Here is a 14,166-nt window from a genome sequence, read left to right on the forward strand (position 1 = left end):
GAGAGGGTCTTGGTGGCACCAGCGAGTTTGAATTTCATACTTAAGTTTTGCGAGTGGAAACCCAACCCCGGTGAAAGGCAGGGAGAGCTGAGAGGAGAGGCAGGGCAGGAGTTTTCCAGGCGCAGTGAAGCTGGAGACAAGTATAATTCCTCTGTAAGTGGCTCTTGGGTGGCGGCTTGCCGGCTCAGGAAGCAATCCTCTGGGTGCCCCTTTGAAGATGCACGTGCGAATTCCTGCTCTACCTTGATAACCCTAATTCTGGAACTGATCTTTGTTGTCCAGCAGTGCCAGGATTTGGTCTCGTTCAGTTCTCAGCAAGATTTCCACTCTCCCCATAGGCCATTCCATCAACTTATTATGAAAGTATTTGTTAAATACCTACTGTGTGCCTGGCAATGAGCTAGGAACAGGATGGATATAAAAATAAAAAATAAGTAAAAGCTCTTGCTTTGGGGTTGGAATGGCTCTCTTCCCCACCCCCTTTAAAAATAGTAATACAGTTGAGAATTAGGAAAGTTAGAAATCTTAATAGCCAATAAAACTGCTTGTATTATTAACAGCCGCCTTGGAGAGAGGCATGGGCTTAAGAATTTGGTTGAATATTCTTTCTGCCCATAGCAATTTAAAGGTTAATCTGACATGCTTGCTCAAGGGACTGAAATATTAAAAGCTTGGAACACTAGTTTATTAAAGTTTTTTGTCTTAAGGGTTTCAAACAATTTGGTGTAAGGAAATAGGAATTTAAAAGCTCAAGCTCAATATGATAGCAGATAGCTTTTGCATTTGACATTATGGAAAAGCTTCCTTTACTGGAAGCTACTCAGATTCTGGAATCCACCACCACTGAAGCATCTAATTCTACTTCATTTCTTCCAGAATGAGCAAAATTTCATTATGAGATTTTTCACTCTGGCAATTTTTCAAATACTTTCTCTCCTCCCTGCTCCTTTTCCTGTTTCATGGAAATTGGTTAGAATAAGAAACTGGTTGGATTTGGAATAAAGGCATGAGGCTCTTCCATTAGTGTACTTTAAGGGCCTTTTACTTTTAAATATTCTTAATGGTGTATTATTTTAGATCCTACTTCTCTGTTTTAGCTTAATACAGTTTTTCAATTAAGTATTACCTCCAAACTTCTTAGCACGTAACACCATTACTCCAGTGAAGGACAGTTTCTACTACATTTCATCCATCGTTGCAGTCTTTGTGTTTAGCACTTACATATTAATTCCTAATTGACCCCACGAGAGTTTTTAGTCTGCTTCCCAGGTTCCATTTCCCTAAAACTGGAGACTTTGGTTATCACATAGGAACATTTGAGGAAGCCCTCTCCTGGCACTATTAGTATTAGTATTATTTTACCAATGCACATGAAAATCTTAGTGAACAGATGAAAATTTGGGAGGATGTGGAAGCTAAAAATACTTGGATTTTTGCTTTGTGTTGAAATGCTGCTGCTCCTACAGACTGCATAGACTACAAGCACGGAGGTCTCACTTCCATAAGAAATACTTAATATCTCTCTATTCTGTGATGTAGGAAAATTCCAGTTTGGCTGCTTACACATGTGATTTCCAGTAGGTGAGCAAATTATTTGCTTTGTTTAGCAATGGACTATAAACATTTATTTCTTCTTGAATCACAAGTTATTGGATAATCAATCACCCTGAACTAGTTTTATTTTATTGTTTTTTAAATTTTGTGGTGGTATTTTGTTTACACCACATTTTTTAATCCTTTCTTTTCCTCCTAATCCTCTCTCTCTTCCCAGTAATTCTCAATTACTTTTCTTCTCTCGCTACTGAAGGATGGAATAGTTGTGGCATGTGTGAAGTGTCCTGCATCAGGAGCTATAGGGAAAAAGTTGAAGCGATGTGAACAGTAGCATCTTCCTAGCAGAGCAGATTGAATTAGTTGTCTGTCATTGTAATGTCTGTGTACAGCATTCTACAGTCAACTAGATTAGCCTGGATAATGGAGGGTACATTTCCTCAATGCAAAATGGCAGATAATCTATTGCTACATAATGGAAACAAGGTTCTACTTCAAATAGGGCTGACTCTAAGCAAAATTGATAAGTAGACCCTGATTTTATTTTTCAAGTCTTTCTGCTTTTGGTTGCCTCCAAAGCATCTCTTCTCCATTTCCTCAGGGATCAGTGCCCTTATGGATCACATAATGGATAAGAACAAGGAGTCAGATGGGTATGGCTCTTGTATTTACTAGCTGTGTAGCCAGGATTAAGTTACTCTTTTTGAGCCTCAGGGTCTTCACCTTTAAAGTGTAGATAATAATTAGGACATCCCTCATAGGGATGTTGTGAAAACCAAATGAGCCAATGCACACAAAATGCTTAGCATAGTATATACATACATATATACATATATATGTGCATAGCATAATATGCTGGTATATAGTATCTAATACTTAATATGTAGTTATAGTAATAGTGTGGTATCAATTGTTCATTATAACAGTTTCCCAAATCAAGGCCTTTGTTCCCAAAGAGATCTGAGGTCAGTTTCTTAGAGCAGCTCAGTGTAAATGGATCAATTTAACTTATAGAGATGCTGTTTTATGATTACTTGTGCTGAGATTCCTACATTCCAAACTTAATAATAAATTGAAAATTATTGTCATCATGTACTGCAGAGGGCAGGATGAGGAACAGGTATTGGTGAGACACAATGTAATTGGATATACATTCTTTTGGTGTCAAGAAAAACTGTCTGGAATGGTGAGAGAGGAGGTGGGAACATCTAGGACCAAAGGCAGAAGGGGAAAGCGAATTCGGAAAAAAAATGCATAGTGGAGTTGGAGGAACCATCATATGGATTATATGGGCCATGAAGGGGCAGGCTTTGGGCAGTTTGAATCCAGAACAGAGGTAGTTTCTGATGACAACCAAGACAAGCGATCCTCTTGTCTTGGCCTCCTAAAGTGCTAAATTGGTTAGAATAAGATAGGCAGATGTCATGTCTGAATGATCTTTTTATCATGTTACTGATAATTTTATCCCATTATTTTTGTGTTGCTTCCCACCACCCCAATAAGTTATTCTTTGTCACTGTCTTTACACTTTCTACTTTAATACCATATGTTCTCCTCCTTTATCTGCATACCCAGACCTAGAGCTTTGTTTTTGTTTTTATTTGGGAGGGGGGATAGGGATAGGGATAGGATGTCATTCTGTTGCTCAGGCTGAGTAGTATCATGATAGCTCATTCCAACTTCAGACTTCTGGACTCAACTGATCCTCCTGCCTCAGCCTCTGAGTACCACCATGCCAGGCTAATTTTTTTTCTTTTCTTTTCTTTTTTTTTTTGAGACAGAGTCTCACTATGTTGCCCTCTGTAGTGTCGTGGCATCACGGCTCACAGCAACCTCAAACTTCTGGGCTTAAGTATTCTCTCTCCTCAGCCTCCCAAGCAGTTGGGACCACAGGTACCTGCCATAGTGCCTGGCTATTTTTTTTGTTGTTGCAGTTGTCATTGTTGTTTAGATGGCTTGGGCTGGGTTTGAACCCCCAGCCTTGGTGTATGTGGCCAGTGCTCTATCCACCGTGCTATGGGTGCTGAGCCCTAATTTTTCTATTTTTTTTTTTTGTAAAGGCAGGGTCTCCCTATGTTGCCCAGGCTTGTCTTGAACTCCTGGCCTCAAGTGATCCTCTTGTCTTGGCCTCCTAAAGTGCTAAGATTGCAGGCATGGGCCACCCTGCTTGGCTTGCAGATCTTTGGAGGATTCTTTTTCACCATTGCTGAGTAGGTGTAGAATAAGAGCATTTTATTGCTATAAAAAAACTTAATCTAGTCCCACACTCTTTATGGGTAATCTAACCTTTAAAAGGTGAAATGATATACCTAAGATTTTTTCCAGTGTCTTCATTTTCATAATTTATATTCAATGTTTTACTTACGATGCCTTCTGTTTACTTTGGAAAGTATAGTGGAGAGTGCCTTAAGCATCTAATTACTAAGTGTTAGGTACTCTGCTAGTTCTAGGAATGGATTTTTGAACATTGTTGGCCCTAGGGTATTAGGGAAGATTGACCTTAAATTTTTGGTTAGTGGGTATCATTCCCATTCTTAAATAATGATGGAAAGATATTCTCTCCATATTCCTTTGTAGGATGGGGTGACAATTTTTCTTTTTTATGACTCACATGGCGTTGGTTGGACCCTGTGGATATTGTATCAAATACGATGTTCTCTTTTGCAAGTGATGCAAACTTAACTGCAGCTTATTTCAGCCAGAGGGGAATTATTGGCTTATACAATAACTACTACACATATACCACAGGAAAGATAGGGCAGAGGTGGTTTCAGGAATGACTGGAACTGGAGATTTAGGGTCTTTATACCCATATTATTTTGCATATTGATCTTATTCTATCAAATTGGCTCATTCCATGAGATGAGTAAATGGCCTTTACAACTAACAGCCCACAAGCTGAAAGGAAAGCAGGCATTTTCCTAGTTCCCATTTGAAATCCTAGGGAATTCTCCATTTAATTCAGCTTGAAACTTGTCACTATTCTTTAAATTAGTCATTGTGGCTAGGAGATGAGGTTCATTGACCCATTTGTATCACAAAACCTCCCCAAAGACTGGTGTGTTGTGTGTGAGGTCAGTAACTGGAAGAGGGGAGCCAGCATAGAGTTCCTGGTGCACCATTGGCTTCTGGCCAGTCCCTCCAATCGTGTCAATTCTAGAAGCAAATAAGTGAGAAATAAACAAACCTTCAGATCCCTTCTTTGTGTTCCATGTAGGACAAATTTTAGGTTAAACTGCAACTTGAATTTATTTGCATCATCTGGAAACTATGTCAAATGAGAATTAATTGGCAGAACTGATAATATTTAACACAGAGATGGGGAAAAGAGAGAGATGTAAATGTTGCCTACAAATACTCAAAGGAGGAGGATGTGAAAGGTAGAGGAGACTTGGTCCCTATTGTACCAAAGGCATAGGGCAAGGCTAAGAAGAGATGGGATTTCAACTCAGAGCAAGAAAGAACTTCATAAAATTTATGACTGTTCTAAAATGAACACGAACTCTTTAGTGAAGTGGTACACTCTCTAACAGTGAAAAGCTACAAAGTGGCCAGTTAACCACTGATGGGGTAAAAGGAATTTCTTCCTGGGGAAGAGCTTAGCCTGAATGGCCCTTTATTTTAAGGTTCTTTAGTTTTAACCTAAGCTAGCTCAAGATGTCTTTCTTCTCCTCTTTCATACCCCATGCATAGAAAAGGAAGAAACAAAAAGAATTTTGAATGAACTCGTGAGTTCTCCAGCCACTGTAAATACATCTACCAAGGAAACTTTTGGTAAAGCACAGTCTGAAGGTATATAGATGGTTTCACACACTCAGGGCCAAAAGCAATAAATGAATCCTGTGTATTAGATTGTCTGCTTCTTAATAGTAAGTATGAAAAGATAAGATGAGAAAATGTAACACAACTTGCCACAAAAAACCAGAACCACTTTGAAACATCCTCTGGTTATTGCTTTTCCTTTGGACAGCAGCTGAAATTGGATGCTGCTGCAGAGCTCTGTTTCAAAGACTCTAGAATATTACGGCCTGTACCACTTTCTAAAGTGTAATCTCTTTGATGTCTCTTCTAATTAGAATTGTTGAACTGCCAAGAACGTTAATTTTTATCATAAGGTTTGTGTGTAGTATAAAACTAAGGAGATATGAGATTGTTCTGTCTGCCATATCCACTTTCTTGTTCATCACAGGCTCTCAAGTGTTGCTTCTGCTCCAAACCACCAATATTTGCCATAAATCAGAGGTTTGTAAGTCCATTCATTTTTTGAGTGGTAAAGATATAATTGAGGCAGTAAGTGCTACTGCTTTTTGCTTTCTGGTTATCTTGGAGGTTTTGATTAGGTTGATTTTAGAGAAACAGAAATGTTCTTGGACTAATTAGAAGCTAGGTAAATTTAGCCACCATTTAGCCACACATCCAACCATGTGGATTTGCTTAATCTTACACTCTTACATTATTATTCCCCAAATCTAATTATTATCATCTCATTTTGACAAGAGACAAAAATAAACTGAGCAGTTTAATTGAGACTGGCAAATCCTAATATGAATTTAAGAGTCCCCAAATAAATTATTGGGCCAAGAAATAGGTTTGATATGAAAACAATTAAATGGAAAATCCAAATTAATATTTGGTAGTAATCACCTATCTTACTTTTGAGTTTGTTAGATTGTGGATATAGTGTATACATTCTCTGTTCATTTTAATTGGCCAATATAACTTTGTTTAAATGATAGTTAAGAATTTGTGTGTTGGAAAATGTAGTGAATATTTGTTAAGTTAGATAGTTGTTATTTGTTTGTATCTTTTTCTGGCAAATATAGTTATGTAAAGTGCCCAGCACAGAGATTAACTTGAAGAAGATGTTCAACTATTTGACTACCTTTAAAAAATACAAGCATCATTCGAGAAGGTTGTGTTCTTTAAAAGATGGAAATCTTGAATGTTTTGTATTGTGACTCTGTTATTGGAGGTGCAAATTCTAATTATTAGGGGTTGCTTTCTGTAACCAGCCAGATGCAAACTTCCCTGATTCTCTAGAATAGGAAGGAAAGTAAGCAGGGAGACCAGAGCTTATTACGTCACTTTAGGAGGTTTCTCCTATTAGACAGTGTGCCTCAAGTCAGAAATTCATTTGGATATGAGCAGATGTACTTGTCTCTTGAAAAGGTTAATTTCATCATTCATTTTCACTTGAGAAAAAAAATCAGCCTAAAATGAGAGGATGTGAACTTTGATGTAGGATGGGAGTGTGTGTGTATATATATACATATATATAGATGAGCTGTGTATACCCTCTGGTCCAAGCCAGACAGTTGAGGTGGTGGTGGTTGGAGATCACGATACTGGAAAAGAAAGGAAAGAGATGATGCATTAGGAAGAAATTTCTTAAGGGAAATTAGGGGAAAACAGTTATAAACTTACCAGCCATTGGAAGTCCTGGGGAATTGTGCTGATGCCTAATTTGTGAATGTAATTAGGGTAATGTCTAAGAGTGTGGGCTCTGAAGTCCAGCTTCCTGATTCAACCATTTATTGTCATACAACCCGAGTTTAAGTCAGTGATCTGCTCTGCACTTCTATTTCCTTCTCTGGAAAATGGGAGTAGGAAGAGGACTATCTCATAGTGAGCATTGATAAGCTATGTGGCACTTCTAGGACAGAGACAAACACACAGTGTGGAAATCATCAGCGTCAGTTGTTATTTTCCATGGGACTCATACAGGGTGTCCATAAAGTTCGTGTGCAATTTAAAATAGTGCACACATGTTGTTTGCATAAAAATGAAAGGATAGGTAAACCTATACTATCTTTTTGAATCTGGGACTTCTTATCCTGAATAATGCAAAAATGAACTTGCAAGCTGTGCTGCAAAAGAGAAGCGATAAGTGGTTAAAGATAATGGTAATTCTTAGGATGCTATGGATACTCAGTGGGCCATGCTGGTGAATGGAAACTTGCAGACTTTCTTTTTTTCCAGCATGTCATTTTATTTTTTATGGGAAATTAATGAAACAGCAATAAAAATGTTTAAACATATGCAATTAAATTCATACATGAAGCAGTCCTGCAGTGAAATTGAATTAGTTGCCTGTGGGCACATAAATATTTGTAGTTCATTGCTATTATTAATATCATACCATGCTTTTATTAGTAAGTACTGTGTCATTTGTTTTCAGAACCTTGCATTTTACACAGTGTATTCACGTTGCCCCTGCCTTCTAGTTACTTTATAAACACAAGAGGGTATAAATGCTAACCACCTCTATTCATTTATTGGGTTTACAGATATTTCTTCCAAATAATTAAAGGTTCTGTATATGTAACTGTAAACCTGGAGGATGGCATATGTATTTTGTGGACTCTAAACTCTTGCAGAATGTAATGAGCTACTTCACATGTGAGAACATAGACCTGGAAATAAGAGTGAACACAATTTTAAACAGAGATTTGCTGTAACTTGTATGTTTGGAAACCTGAAGGTAAGATCCATATAAAATACTAAAGAACAAGGTGACGTGCCAGGGAAGAGAGAATAGACAGTGATAATGTAAGGTGTAAATTAAAAGAATGCGAGAGGGGAGGGAAGGAAGAAGGACAAAGCTAGTCAAGGTGAAGGATGAATTCCTAGAAGAACTGAATCAGAAAGAAGGCAATATTGCACGTGGAAGACGATAATTTATCTTCTATGCAGTGGTTTGTCTCATTAGTGCATTTATGGGAAGTAATTGGCTATCTGGGAGGCTATCTGATTTGGAATGCTAGTGTATGTCAGTGTTATAAGGTGCATTTATTTACTTATACATGCTTTTCTGTATCATGTTGCTGTTTTAAAGCATGGAAGTTTTATTAGTCAGAATCCTGGCAGCAAACAGAGGTACACTTTGGGTTTTCGAAGGAACTAATTACAGAGGTAAGGATAGGGATGGGGGAACCAGCATTGGACCTCAAGGTGCCTGGACCTAGTAACAAAGGGAAACTATTAACCCCACTGCGTCTGAGGTGGCAAAGGGTACTATCTGTGCTTGCTGTTTGCTGGAGGCAGGCGGAACTGCAGTCTCAGTGGCAGGCAGGAACCTAAGAAGAGGCTTCTGGATAGGAGCTATTTGTAGAAAGCAGCCACCGCTGCAGCTATGGAGCTGAGGCAGAGAGGAAGGGGTAGGGACAATGCAAGTTGCGGGGAGACATATTTTGACTCCTGTCTTCTCCCACTTTTCCATCTCCTTTTGTGGCCTTCCACTGAGTGAATCTACTTGGAAGCTAAAGGATAAGAGAGCTAGCTGATGCATTACATGGCCATTGGAAAGGCAGAGAAAGATGGGGGTTGGAAGTGGGAGGGAGGAGAGTGGAGACTAACATGTACAGTGTCTTAAAATGGTTTGAAATTTCTTCTAATTCATTTTATAGATGCCTTGGTTGTGTTCTACAAATGAGAGCGAGAACACATACCTATATTTTAGTACCTGTACTGCATATTTCTGCACGGACCATTAGTCTCCACCTAAAGACTGATGAGTGCATCAAAGGACCCCTCACCCAAGGAACAGTTTCCACAGACAAGTGACTTTTTCTGAATAATAAAAATAACGCCAGATTTGGTATTTGTCATCTTAGTGTCCCAGAACCAGCAGATAGTAGTGACAGATTTCGGCAGTTAGGCCTGTATTATGATGCACAATAGAGAACATGCATTTTATATTATATTTATGAATGGAATTTTATAAACTTGGAGTTATATGACAGTATTAATTGAGGTATGACAAGTAGTTTGCAAGAACATTTATGAGATTAGATGCTTTCTGTTGCTTAGATTTTCTTCTAAGAGCGTTAAGATCCTTTAGGGTAATACTTACAAGTCTAAAGGTAAAAGGTGAAGAAAGGAAAAAAAATGGCATCACCTTTGAGACTATTTTAATGATTTTCATTTTAATTTTAAAGGGCTTGTGAAACAATATTTCCATGTTTATTTGGAAGCAGGGTGTGCTATGCTGAAAGTATACATGCATACATCTTTCTGTGTAAAATATTAAGAAAATCTCCTAATAATCTATATTAAAAATATTTAAATCAAATTGATATCTGACAAAACTTGACACAAGAACCATCAGTTTACTGCTTTAATTCTGAAAGTCAAAATGTCGTCTGAAACACTATTCAACATACACTATCTAATGCAATGTCTGTATATAGTATGTCTATTGGGATGGGTGTATGTTTGTGAAATTCTTTTCTCCCAGTTGTCAGAGGGGATTTTGAGTGCTTGGGAACAGTGTCATCCATGTAGAATATACCGACCTGCATCTTCTTAGTTATTGTTGCCATTTACACATAGCTAGTCTTCTCTCCCCTCTAGTATACCATTTTATGACATGGTTAAAGATGCCAAATGCCTGGTAACAAGGGGATCATCTTCAGGCCTTTCTCTGTGTGAAGAGTTACTTGCCATGATAAAATTTCCTTAGGAGTTGTTTTCTACTGGCTGCGGAAGTTGTTAGTTCCAAGGAACCTGCATTCTGTTGAACCAGATTGAAGTTCAGCTAACTTAAAAGATCTGAGAGAGGAGTCAGAGAAGGTGTTTTTCCCCTAGCTTTAGTGCACCTTCCATATATGCGATGAAAGAGATGGGTTAATGGATATTTCTATTTCTAATATTTCTCTTAATAAACATTGCTACCATTTCTTCTATTGATAAATATCAAAGACATGTGTATAAAATCTTCTGAAACATGAAGAAACTTGTGCACATTGGACGTGTCCACTTTATTTTGGGGTATATTCTTATTTTAAAAATATTTGTGTGGTATCATGGCCTGTTCTTTGTCTTTTAAATTCAGACTTAAGCCCCAAATACCACTACAAATAAATTCCTTGGCTTTGAAGGTTTTATTCTCTAAGTTCCTTATGTGTGCTATAAAGAATAATTAATGTAATGAAAAAATCAATATTGTGTATAAATTATTTAGGTTTTACTATCATTGTAATTTTCTCTTCAACACCTATTGATCAGCAACAATTCATTTGTTAATTTCTTCCTAATAAGATATTCATTGTATTAGGTCTGTGGTAGTGCTGTCCCTGCACTTTCACAGGCAAGTCATGAATTACTAATGATACATGGACCAGGTTAACTTACTGGTGAGTGAGTGGAATGAGATGGAAAACGGGCAAAGGGAAGTAATTTCAAATGCTGTCTTATAGAAACCCTGTGTCGGCAGACAGCTGCTAATAATTAAATGAGTATGTGCTTGCAGGATATTAATTTGTACTTTAAAACTTTATGGGTTTTTTTTCCTGTTATGTATATGTTTTAATTTTAAATTAATTTTCTTTTTTTCTATTTCTATTTTTTTTATTAAGTCATTCATACATAGATCATAAATACATTTATGCCATTATAGGATTCACTGTGTTTTCTTTTTTGGAAAGAGGTAGTAGGGGTGTCTTCCTTAATTGTATACCATAGTGCCCCGAACATTGTAATTACTAAATGATGTCTTGACAGTTGACAACTGAATTACTTTAGAGAATGGAAAAAATCTGAGACCTTTTTCAAACTCACAGAGAGAGATGACTCCCCGAAGAAATCAAACTATCAAGTTCCTGGCAAAGAAAACTTGCAGTGGGTAATTTGGATGAGGGAGGCAGAGTGGTATTCTGAAAAGACTTCTAAATTTGTAGTCAGACAAGTAGGGTTTGAATCTAAGTTTCCTCACTTCCTCATTTCCTGATTTATTGTATTCCTTCCTATCAACATATAAGTTTCTGAGGGTGGTGACTTTGTTTTATTCCAGTCTGTGTGATCATTACAGTACAGTGCCTGGCACATAATAGCCATCAAATACATGTTGACTGAGTAAGGGAAAGAATGAAAAAAGCAAGAATAAATACATTTACTAATTTATTAGGATAAGGATATGTGCTCTGTCTTCTTTTTTAAGAGTTGTTTTGGGGTAAGGAAATGACTACGAAGGCACTTTATAGTGACTGTACTATGTAAATTTAAATTTACATTGACACTAAGAAGTCTTGATATAAAATGGAAAAAGAAAGGAAGTTGGAGCCTGAGAATGCAATGAATATGTAATTCAGCTTTTATAGAGCATTTCAAAACTGGAATGACAAAGATGAAGTTGAAAATATGTAAAACACACATTCAGCTCAACAACTTGTTAGAGTAATGAGCAATTTCTTTTAAAATAGGACTTAATATATCATAAATGACTTATCTAATTACATAAGTCTTTCCCTTAGACCATCAGGATACCTTTTCCCCCCAGGGATTTGACATAGATCTAAATTTGAAAGAGTTTTTCTTTTTTATTGCTTTAACTTTTTGAGAAAATTATCCTGAAATTAATATTTTTAATTTTATTTTCATGACTTAAACTTTATATGACAGATATAAATTATAGCTATAGGTTGATATATCCTACAAGTGACCTGAGAATGTAATTTTTGTTCATTTTAGCTGATTTAAAATGTGATAATCTGCTATACCATTCTACACATACTTGGTTTTGCAGTTAATTACAAAGAAAGCAAGATGTTACTTTAGAGTAGAAAATAAAATCTTCAGAATCTTGGGTTCACATTATAATATGCTCTATTGGAAGAATAATTTTTGCTTAGTAATGAACTTGTTTTCATATGCAAGGCCCCATCCTGATCCATTCCAGGTTATGACAGATTTGCACAGGTCAAGACATAGAAGTAGACCTAACTCCTGGCCTGGGGTGGGTCTTGGAGAAAGGTCAGTAAGCTGATGGAAAACCATCTGATTCACAGTGTGATGTTTAATGCTTTGACACGAGGGGCTTTGCTATGAAAAAGTAGGTTTTAAAATAGTGCTGAAGCCAGTGTTCTGATGAATACAAGTGCAAAGCCAAGACCAGGTCTAGCGTTAGACCAATTAGTGCCCTCACATCCATGGTCAGGAGAGAGAGAAGGGAAAGGTTTAGAGCTGTGAAACCAAGCAAAACCAATTCCTTATAATTTAAACAATGTTATAAAAACATTGAATGGTTGACAAGAGATATATAATATTTAATTGCATTTTGAAGTTATTTTCTTTTTATGACTAGCTAGATTGATTCATTCATGATTGTACACAGCTCACTACCAGGTACTGTGGAGGATGCAAATTGAGTAAAATACTCGGTCCTGGCTCTCAAGAAGTGAAATAGTTATGTAAGTCATGGATGACATGACTTAGAAATATTTATATCACAACATTTAAGTCTGGTATTATAATCAGAACTATTTATAAAAGTGTTAAGAAAGTATGCTAAAAGACAGAGTGTGAATATTTGCAGGAGTGAATGAGATAGGTCAATAAAGAGTTTGAACTGGGGAAGAGATGGGCCTATACTATGTTAGATGTAGGGCTGTTTATACAGGGCCCTGAAAATATGATAGGCTAAGGAAATTAGTTTTGATTCCATATGAAATTTAGCATAACTTAGATTCTTAAACAATCGTGATTGTTAAAATATGCCCATAAATTTTTTTATATACTTCTCTTTGAGAGGTGAAGCTTTATCTGTCCTTTCATTCCCAGTATTGGCTTTCATGACTTGATTCTGATGAATAGAAGAGAAAGAGATGAGAGCCACTTCTGAGGTTAGGTTATACCAGGATTGTGGCTTCTGTTTTTGGTGTGGTCATTCTAGCTTGTGCTCTCTCTCTTCCCCCCTCCCCTTGCTTTGGGGGAAGCCGTGTTCTGAGAATAGCACTACAGAGGAGCTCACCTGGCAAGAAACTGAAGGGTCTTTCCTATAGCAAGGTGATCTTGGAAGGGATCTGCAAGCCACAGTTCTGTCTTCAGACACTGCAGCCTTGGGGAAGACCCTGAGCCAGGTTTGAATGCTAATGGAAATGAAAAGCAAGGCAGGGTGAATGTAGCAGTGATTTTTCTTTTTTTTTTATTGTTGGGGATTCATTGAGAAGCAGTGATGTTTTTAAGAAGATGAGAGATGATCCAATCACCTGGCACAGGCTCTTATCTATCTTCTTCCCTTTTTATCAGACATGAGGACCGAGTATTTGAGTACAGATCCAGGACGGTTGGTGGGATTGATGGTTGTAAGGCAAGGTAAATTCTAATCTGATTCCATCTCTTTTCTCTAAGAAGTACAAAGCAAGGTCATTATCTAAGAGTGTCGGAAATTTGAGAAGAGCAGAGATGTGAATAATTATCTCAGAAGTTGAGCAAACACATTTCCTAGGGAAGTAAGTTGTCTGGCAGTATTGAGTTCTGTTTTGAGATCTGTGATTATACATTTGAAATCAGTCCAGTTAGAATGGTTCTGCAATTTTCTTCAGCAACATTTAACTGTTTGGGTAGAGACATGGAGTCAGTGCACAACTAGGTTTAACTAGCATTGGTGTTCTATCCAGTGAGGAGCAAGGGAGTGTGGATGTTTGTGAGGGAATATTTATAGTGCCAGCTCATGTCCGTTAGTCTGCTTACTGGATAAGTGAGGATATGAGGGTGTGAGATAAAGAATAAGAAAATTTGGTCTAGGCACAGTGGCTGATGCCTATAATCTCAGCACTTTGGGAGGCTGAGGCATGAAGGTACACACTTGTAGTCTCAGCTCCCGGGGAAGCTGAAGCA

At 37.4% G+C, this 14,166-nt stretch overlaps 1 protein-coding gene across 1 annotated transcript in view; it reads left to right on the plus strand.

Annotated features, from left to right (window-relative positions):
- HS6ST3 (heparan sulfate 6-O-sulfotransferase 3) overlaps positions 1–14,166 on the plus strand; it is a 703,070-nt gene that overhangs the window by 1,045 nt on the left and 687,859 nt on the right. The window lies entirely within an intron of this gene.

This window comes from Otolemur garnettii, unplaced genomic scaffold (genome assembly GCF_000181295.1).
Source record: "Otolemur garnettii isolate 467f Iridium unplaced genomic scaffold, OtoGar3 scaffold00034, whole genome shotgun sequence".
In the NCBI taxonomy this organism is placed as follows: Eukaryota; Metazoa; Chordata; class Mammalia; order Primates; family Galagidae; genus Otolemur; species Otolemur garnettii.